The following is a 10202-nucleotide window of genomic DNA, read 5'->3' as shown; positions in this document are numbered from 1 at the left end:
AGAGAAGTATCTGAAGCATTCTTATAACAAAATCATTACCATCAACAGCAGTAGCATCAACAACTTCAAACAGCAATAATAATGTAGGTTTGAGGTGACTATTTTCTTTTCAGACATTATAGACAATAGAACTACATTGAGAGCAAACAAATATAGTCAAAAGTAAGAAGTAAAGAAATAAACTAAGCCAGAAAAAAAAGAAGAAAAAGCTATTGACATGATGCTTTAGTAAAACTTTTAAAAATAATCAGCAGATACTATTTAATATAACTAATATATTCAGTAAATTTTGCTGAAATTACAATATAACCTTACATAAATCCATAGAATGTATAATAGTAACAAAATCCCTGAAAATATTAAAGTGACATGTGATTCAAAACAACTGAAAAATTCACAAACTGTGTGAGAATTAATTTACCATAGGATACAATGATATTTGTTCAATTGCAAAATGTCCCTATCAAGTAAGCAACATCTTAAACAGATGAAGGAATATTCAGTGCTTGTGGCTAGGCCAGGCCAACAAAGCAAAAATAACAACCATCAAAACTGATTTACAGATTTTATTCTATACCAATACAAATATCAAGGGGATACTTTAAATGACTTGATAAAATTAAATTCAAATTCATTTGGAGAAACAAAATGTATAGACTAATGAGTGAAACAATAAAAAAATGGATCAACAAAATTTTCTCTATGGAGGGGGGATATAGCATTCAGACTTCAAACGATATTACAAATTCACAGTAATGAAATTAATTTTGTATTGGTTAAAAGAAATAAATAGGTTGATAGAATAGATTACATAAGAGAAAACAAGAAACAAAAGAACCCAATGATCTAGTTTTCAAGTTAAATAAATTGCTAAGGAAAAAAATTCCCTATTTAATAAAAATTGACAGAAAATTGGAAATCATTTAAGTAAAATATGCTTAGACAAATACTCTATGTCATTTTATAATAAATTAAAAAGATGTATCATATTAATATCAAATATCATTTTTAAATAAAATGAAACAGATCATGTATTGTCTCGAATAAGAAATAAATTAACTGAAGAATGAAGCAATTAGAAAAAATATACACGTATGTGTGTCCATGATAGACATATTAATATCTATGTGCACATATGTATATATGATCATGTATATGTTTGTATATATACACATACATATAGTTCAAAGTCATTTTGACCAGTTATAGGAAGACAGGCATGGTGGTCCATTTTTTTGTAAACTTGTAAATCAATATTATCATTTTTGAAAGTAATTTTGAATGATCAAAATGTAGTGACTAAATTAATCATACATTGTCCATCTATGCTAACAATACTTTTGGACAATATAGGGGATCCATTCAAATAAATGTTAAAATTGGCCCATACCCATTTTTGATAAATTTTATCTTTCATGTTTTGATGGAAAAGACAACATTTTCTGGAAGATTATTCCTTTTTTTATTCACTAACTTTCTTTAATCTTGTAATGTTTATTCAATGATATTCAGATTATTTAAATGTACTGGAAGCCATCTTGCCTTCTATTACTCATATATGTTTTGCTGGCTTATTTGCTAGGGCACAAGATTTTTAACTGAGTCTTCTTCATCCTAAGATCTTTGGTAATTTTAATATTTTTCACCCTTTATCTTCACCTGTTATTCATTTTCTGACTCCTTCCCCTTTGATGTTGATTTCCCTAATACATATATAAACTTCAAAGCTTTCTCAACCTCCTTTTAGCCTGGGAAATGCACTTTTCACCAACTTTTTTCTCTAGCATGAGTGACTGTGTAAAGAAAATTGATCTTAGTTCATGCTAGTCCCCCTTTCTTTCATGCCTTGCAGAGTTTTCCACACATACTAGTTTCCTGCCCCAGTCCCCTCTGTTCTCTAGTTCTTTTACTAACCATTTTTGTAGTGCAATCTCCTCATCAGAAAGTGTGACAGAGTGGAAGTCTGATTATTGCTTTGGAATGGTTGGGTGAGACCAGAGGATGTTTATGCTGCTAAAGTCAATAAAAGAAATAAGGAATTACTTAGTAGATCACAGTTCACAACCACAGAGGTCCTTGTTGAATACCCATGCTAGAGCTTGGGGTCTGATTAAGGAAGGGCAACTAAGTGAGCATGTTAGGAATAAAGGATTAACCTTTGTTGTTAATTTATGAAATTATGGCCTCTTTAGAGTACTCAATGTCCTATTTTATGGAAACAACTATAGTTAATTTACCTTGTACATAATTCCTCTTTTGGAAATGTTTAAGACATTGTGAGGATTAAAGAAAAGGTCTAGCCTTCTATATTCTTTAGAATATTACCAAAATATCTTATTTTTAAGCAAGAATTCTGATCTTTATTTATGGATTGAGAATACCTTATAAAAGAGCTTATAAGGTAATAATTTGTTCTGCAGAATCAAATGGACTTTTAGTAGTTAACAATGGTTGACTAGTTAGTTTTTGTCCTTCATTCTTTTTTTTTTAATTTATGGAACAAAACAAGCATTTGTATAACATAGTACAATAAAAATATGATTATACACTAAACTGCAATTCTACTATGCCCATTTCACTATTTCTCTCAAATATAAAATAAAATCATCATGTAAATTTTTATTTTTTCTTCCCTCCCCCTCCTAAAGATATCTACCATTAGACACACATATAGTTATTCTATACTTATTTTATTATACTTTTATTCACGTGAAATTTTCTTGCTTTATCAGTATCTTTCAGTGTGTGGGAATTTGTTTTCTTTTTAAATTAAATAAAATAACAAGAACTTGTGCACACTACATTTAAGACTGTATCTAGTTCAAAATTTTTCTTTGCAATGTGAAAGTATTTAACTCTCTCTGGACCAATATGCTTTAGAAAACCTTAAGTTTCTCTTGATGGAATAATTCATTGTCTCTTGCTTTTCTAAACATCTATGTTTTTAAAGACATAGACTTAAGTTTTTTAGACATAGTTTTAATAGCATGTTTCATTGTTCTTCAGAATATTACAATCCTGTTTTCACTTGCATTTCTTATAGACATTGATGGATTATTATTCTAGTATATTTTTTCTAGGTATATGTTTTCTATCTTAGGACTTGTTCCAGCATGAAAGGACTACTTTCTTTTTTGAATATGTTTTTATTTCATTAAATGTATTTACTAATTTTTTTTGTATTTTAAACAATTAAAAAAAATTTAAGCAATCAAATTTTTTAAAATTCTAAATTCCAATTTCTCTACTGCCCATGCTCCCCTTCCCCACCCACTGAGAAGGTAAGCCATATGGTATCCATTATATATTTGAAGTCATGGAAAATATATTTCATTGTTAGCCATATTGCAAAAGAAAACACACACAAACAAAAAAATTTTAAGAAATACTTGATATAAAATTGCCCCACTTTCCTGCCTTCCCCATAATTTTGGCTGTATTAATTTGTTTGTGAAAATCTGTTTAATTAATGTAATAAAAATTATACATTTTACATCTTGTGATTATCTCCATGCCTTGTTTGGTCATAAATTCTTCCATTATTCATAGGTCTGACATTGACATTTTTCAATGCTCCTCAAATTTACTAATATTATAACATTTCCCATCTGAATCATATATCAGTTTTGATATTTTGGTTTATGGTATGAGAACTTGGTCTAGGCCTAGTTTCTGCCAATCTTTATTTAAGTTTTCCTGGAAAATTTTGCCAAGTCTTTATTCTTACCCTAAATGTTGGATATTTGGGTATATCAAACAATAGATTATTGTGGTTATTTACTACCATATATTGTGTACCCATTCTTTTCCACTGTGCAGTCCTTAGCAAGTACCAGATTATTTTCTTGATTGCTGCTGGACAAAATAGTTTGAAATCTGGTATTGGTAGGACAACTTCATTCACATTTATTTTCATTCATTTCCCCAACTTCATTTTTGTTCTTCTAGATGAATTTTGTTATACTTTTTTGAGGTATAAATTAATTCTTTTGTAGATTGATTGACAACGTACTGAAAAATTTAAAAAAAGAGTTAGAATTTGAATTTTTATTATATTGGCTCAGACTAAATATGAGAAATTACCATTTCTCAAAGTGTTTAGATCAGTTTTACTTTGTGTGAAAAATGCTTCATAATTGTATTTATATAGTCCCTGAGTGTGTCTTAGCAGGTAGATCCCAAAGTATTTTATAATGCATGCAGGTATTTTAAATAGAATTTCTCTTTGTGTCTCTTCCTGATGGACTTTGTTGGTTTTATATAGAAATGCTGATCATCTGAGTCGGTTGTTTTAAATTCTGCAATGTTGTTAAAATTGTGCATTGTTTCTAGTAGGGTTTCTCTGGGGGATTCTAAGTATATCATTATGATCATCTGCAAAGAATAAGAATTATATTTTCTCACTGCCTATTTTTTTTCTTGGAAATCTATTTTATTAGAGATACATTTTTCCCTGATAGCATCCACTTATTTATGTCATTCTTTTTTTTTTTTAATATAAGGTATTTTATTTTTTCCGTTACATGTAAAGATAGTTCTCAACTTTTGTTTATACAAGCTTTACAATTTCAGATTTTTCTCCCTCCCTCCCCTCCCTCCCCCCTCCCCTAGACAGCAGGTAATCTGATATAGGTTATATCTATATATCTATATATCATATCCATATCCATATAGATAGATAGATATATACATGCATATATATATATACACATAATAACATTAATCCTATGCCTGTATTAATCCTGTTACAAGAGAAAAAATCAGAGCAGTGATGCAAAACCTCAAAATAGAAAAAAAAACAAACAGCACCCAAAACAAAAGAAACAGTATGGTTCAATCAGCATCTATACTCCACAGTTCTTTCTTTCTTTTTTTTTTTCTTGGATTTGGAGATCCTCTTCTATCATGAGTTCCCTGGATCTCTTCTGTACCATTGCATTGGTGAGAAGAATATAGTCCATCACAGTAGGTCAACACTCAATGTTGATGATACTGTGTACAATGTTCTTCTGGTTCTGCTCATCTCACTCATCATCAGCTCATGTAAGACCCTCCAGGTTTCTCTGAACTCCTCCTGCTCATCATTTCTTACAGCACAATAGTATTCCATTGTATTCATATACCACAACTTGTCCAGCCATTCCCTAATTGATGGGCACCCCCTCAACTTCCAATTCCTTGCTACCACGTAAAGAGCAGCTATAAATATTTTTGTACATGTGGGTCCCTTTCCCCCTTTCATCATGATTTTTTTGGGAAAAAGACGTAAAAGTGGAATTGCTGGGTCAAAGGGTATGCACAGCTTTATCGCCCTTTGGGCATAATTCCAAATTGCTCTCCAGAATAGTTGGATCAGTTCACAGCTCCACCAACAATGCATTAGTGTTCCAATTTTCCCACAGCTTCTCCAACATTTATTATCTTCCTTTTTTGTCATTTTAGCCAATCTGATAGGTGTCAGGTGGTACCTCAGAGTTGTTTTAATTTGCATCTCTCTAATCATTAGAGATTTAGAGCATTTTTTCATATGGGAATAGATAGCTTTGGTTTCTTCATCAGAAAACTGCCTGTTCATATCCTTTGACCATTTCTCAATTGGGGAATGACTTGGATTCTTATAAATTTGATTTAATTCTCTATATATTTTAGAGATGAGGCCCTAATCAGAAATACTGGCCTCAAAAAGTGTTTCCCAGCTTTCTGCCTCCCTTCTAATTTTGGATGCATTGCTTCTTTTTGTACAAAATTTTTTTTAATTTAATATAATCAAAATCATCCATTTTGCATTTTACAATATACTCTATCTCTTGTTTGGTCAAAAACTGTTTTCCTTTCCAACGATCTGATAGGTAGACTATTCCTTTCTCTCCTAATTTACCTATGGCATCACCTCTTATGTCTAAATCATGTATCCATTTTGAACTTATTTTAGTATAAGGTGTAAGATGTTGGTCTATGCCTAATTTCTGCCATACTATCTTCCAGTTTTCCCCGCAGTTTTTGTCAAATACTGAGTTCCTATCCCAGAAGCTGGAGTCTTTGGGTTCAAACACCACATTACTAGGGTCATTTATTACTGCATTTCCTTAGCCTAGCCTATTCCATTGATCTACCACAATATTTTTTAGCCAGTACCAGATAGTTTTGATGACTGCCACTTTATAGTAAAGCTCCAGGTTTGGTACCGCTAACCCACCTTCCTGTGAGTTTTTTTTTTTTTTCATTATTTCCCTGGATATTCTTGATTTTTTGTTTTTCCAGATGAATTTTGTTATTATTTTTTCTAGCTGTATAAAATAATTTTTAGGTAGTCTGATTGGTATAGCACTGAATAAGTAAATTAATTTAGGCAGTATTGTCATTTTTACTATATTAGCTCTGCCTATCCATGAGCAATTGATATCTTTCCAATTATTTAGTTCTGATTTGATTTGTGTGAAGAGTGTTTCGTAGTTGTGTTCATAGAGTTCCTGGGTTTGTCTTGGCAAGTAGACTCCCAAGTATTTTATATTATCTACTGTTACTTTAAATGGAATTTCTCTTTCTATTTCTTGCTCCTGGACTTTGTTGGTCATGTATAGAAATGCTGATGATTTATGTGGATTTATTTTATATCCTGCTACTTTGCTAACATTGTTAATTGTTTCAAGTAATTTTTGACTTGATTCTCGAGGATTCCTTAAGTATACCATCATATCATCTGCAAAGAGTGATAGTTTTGTTTCCTCCTTGCCTATTCTAATTCCTTTAATTCCTTTCTCTTCTCTGATTGCTAAAGCTAACATTTCTAGGACAATATTAAATAATAGGGGTGATAATGGACATCCCTGTTTCACCCCTGATCTTATTGAGAAGGCTTCTAATTTATCTCCATTGCATATAATACTTGCTGATGGCTTTAGGTAGATACTGTTTATTATTCTAAGGAAAGCTCCCCCTATTCCTAAACTCTCTAGTGTTTTTATTAGGAATGGGTGTTGTACTTTGTCAAAAGCTTTCTCTGCATCTATTGAGATAATCATATGATTTTAGTTGGTTTTCTTATTGATGTGGTTGATTATGTTAATAGTTTTCCTAATGTTGAACCATCCCTGCATTCCTGCTATAAATCCCACCTGGTCATAGTGTATTATCTTGGTGATCACTTGCTGTAATCTCCTTGCTAATATCTTATTTAAGATTTTAGCATCAATATTCATTAGGGAAATTGGTCTATAATTTTCTTTCTCTGTTTTTGCTTTGCCTGGTTTTGGTATCACCACCATATTTGTGTCATAAAACAAATTTGGTAGAACTCCTTCTTCACCTATTTTTCCAAATAATTTGATAATATTCAAATTAATTGTTCTTTAAATGGTTGGGAAAATTCACCCATAAACCCATCTGGCCCTGGGGATTTTTTCTTAGGGAGTTCTTTAATGGCTTGTTCAATTTCTTTTTCTAATATGGGTTTATTTAAGGATTTTATTTCCTCTTCCGTTAACCTGGGCAGTTTGTATTTTTGTAAATATTCATCCATTTCATTTAGATTGTCAAATTTATTGGTATACAGTTGGGCAAAGTATTTCCTAATTATTGCTTTAATTTCCACTTCATTGGTGGTAACATCCCCTTTTTAATTTTTGATACTGGTAACTTGGTTTTCTTCTTTCTTTTTTTTAATCAAATTAACCAATATTTTATCTATTTTATTGGTTTTTTCATAAAACCAGCTCTTAGTTTTATTGATTAATTCTATAGTTTTTTTGCTTTCAATCTTATTAATTTCTCCTTTAATTTTCAGGATCTCTAATTTAGTGTCTAATTGGGGATTTCTAATTTGTTCTTTTTCTAGCTTTTTAAGTTGCATGCCCAATTCATTAATCTCCTCTTTCTCTTTTTTATTCATGTAAGCATTTAGAGCTATTCATTTTCCCCTAAGCACTGCTTTGGCTGCATCCCATAGATTTTGGTATGTTGAATCATTATTGTCATTCTCTTGGATAAAGTTATTGATTGTTTCTATGATTTCTTGTTTGGCCCTTTCATTCTTTAGAATGAAATTATTTAGTTTCCAATTGATTTTCATTCTACTTTTCCCTGGCTCTTTCTTACATGTAATTTTTATTGCATCATGATCTGAGAAGGATGCATTTACTATTTCTGCCTTTCTACATTTGACTATGATGTTTTTGTGCCCTAATACATCGTCAATTTTTGAAAATGTGCCATGTACTGCTGAGAAAAAGGTATATTCCTTTCTACACCCATTCAGTTTTCTCCAGACATCTATCATGTCTAACTTTTCTAGTAATCTATTCACCTCTTTCACTTCTTTCTTATTTATTTTTTGTCTAGATTTATCTAATTCTGAGAGGGGGAGATTCAGATCCCCCACTAGTATAGTATTACTGTCTAATTCCTCTTGTAACTCATTTAACTTCTCCTCTAAGAACTTGGATGCTATACCACTAGGCGCATACATATTTAACATTGATATTCCTTCATTATCTATAGTACCTTTAAGCAAGATGTAATTTCCTTCCTTATCTATTTTAATGAGATCTAGTTTTGCCTGCACTTTGTCTGAGATAAGGATTGCTACCCCTGATTTTTTACTTTAGCTGAAGCATAATATATTCTGCTCCAGCCTTTTACCTTTACTCTGTGTGTATCTCTCTGCTTCAAATGTGTTTCTTGTAAACAGCATATTGTAGGATTCTGGTTTTTAATCCACTCTGCAATTCGCTTCCGTTTCATAGCAGAGTTCATACCATTCACATTCACAGTTACTATTACTGACTGTCTTTTCCCCTCCATTCTATTTACCCCCTTTGTACTTTTCCCCCCTTCTTTCACCCTATTCCTCCTCATCGAGGTTTAACTTATTACCCCTGCCTCCCCCGATCTGCCCTCCCTTTTTATCACCCCCCTCTTTTCTTTACCCTTTTCTCCCTTGCTTTTGTCCTCCCTTCTATCAGTCCCCCCTTTCCCTTCCCCTTTTGCTTCCCTAAAGAATGATTTAAGTTTCTTCATCCCAATGAATGTATATGTTATTCCCTCTTTGAGTCAAATCTAATGAGAATAGGGTTGAAGCAATGTTCCCCCCTCATTTCTTTCCCTCTAGTGTAATAGATTTTTTTTCCACCTCTTCATATGATATAATTCATCCCATTCTACCTCCCCTTTCCTCTCCTCCCCATAGACTCCCTTTTTAACCCCTTAATTCTTTTTTGAATCATCACATCAAAGACAATTTATGTTTATACCCTCTATATAAAGTCCTTCTCTCTGCCCAAATACATTTATAATTCTTAAGAGTTATGAGTATTATCTTCCCGTGTAGGGATATAAACAGTTTAACCTTAATGAGTAATCTTTTTTCTTTCCCTCTGTTTACCTTTTTAAACCTCTCTTGAGTCTTGTATGTTAAGATTGAATTTTCTATTCAGTTCTGGTCTTTTCCTCAGGAAACATTGAAAGTCCCCAATGTCATTAAATATCCATCTTTTCCCCTGAAAGAGAATGATAAGTTTTTCTGGGTAATAGATTCTTGGCTGGAATCCAAGCTCCTTTGCCTGCCGGAATATCATATTCCAAGCCTTGTGGGCCTTTAATGTTGAAGCTGCCAGGTCCTGAGCAATCCTGACTGTGGCTCCATGATATTTAAATTGCTTCTTTCTGGCTGCTTGGAGTATTTTCTCCTTCACCTGATAATTCTCGAATTTGGCTACAATATTCCTTGGAGTTTTCCTTTTGGGGTCTCTTTCAGGAGGTGATCGGTGGATTCTTTCAATGATGATTTTATCCTCTGATTCTATGATATCAGGGCAGTTCTCCTTAATAATTTCCTGGAATATGGTGTCTAGATTCTTTTTCTGGTCATGGCTTTCAGGCAGTCCAATGATTCTCAAATTGTCTCTCCTCGATCTGTTTTCCAGATCAGTTGTCTTTCCAATGAGGTATTTCACATTTTCTTCTATTTTTTCATTTTTTTGATTCTGCTTGACTGATTCCTGGTGTCTCATGGATTCCTTATCTTCCAAATGTCCCACTTTAATTTTTAAGGCATTGTTTTCTTCAGTGAGATTATGCACCTTTTTTTCCATTTGGCCAAGTGAATATTTTAAGGCTTTGTTTTCTTCAGTGAAATTATGTGCTTCCTTTTCCAAGCTGCTGATTCTTTTTTCATAGTGCTCTTGTTTTGCTTTCATTTCTCTCCC

The sequence above is a fragment of the Dromiciops gliroides genome, chromosome 1 (assembly GCF_019393635.1).
Source record: "Dromiciops gliroides isolate mDroGli1 chromosome 1, mDroGli1.pri, whole genome shotgun sequence".
Taxonomy (NCBI): Eukaryota; Metazoa; Chordata; class Mammalia; order Microbiotheria; family Microbiotheriidae; genus Dromiciops; species Dromiciops gliroides.
This window is presented reverse-complemented; position numbering follows the sequence as displayed.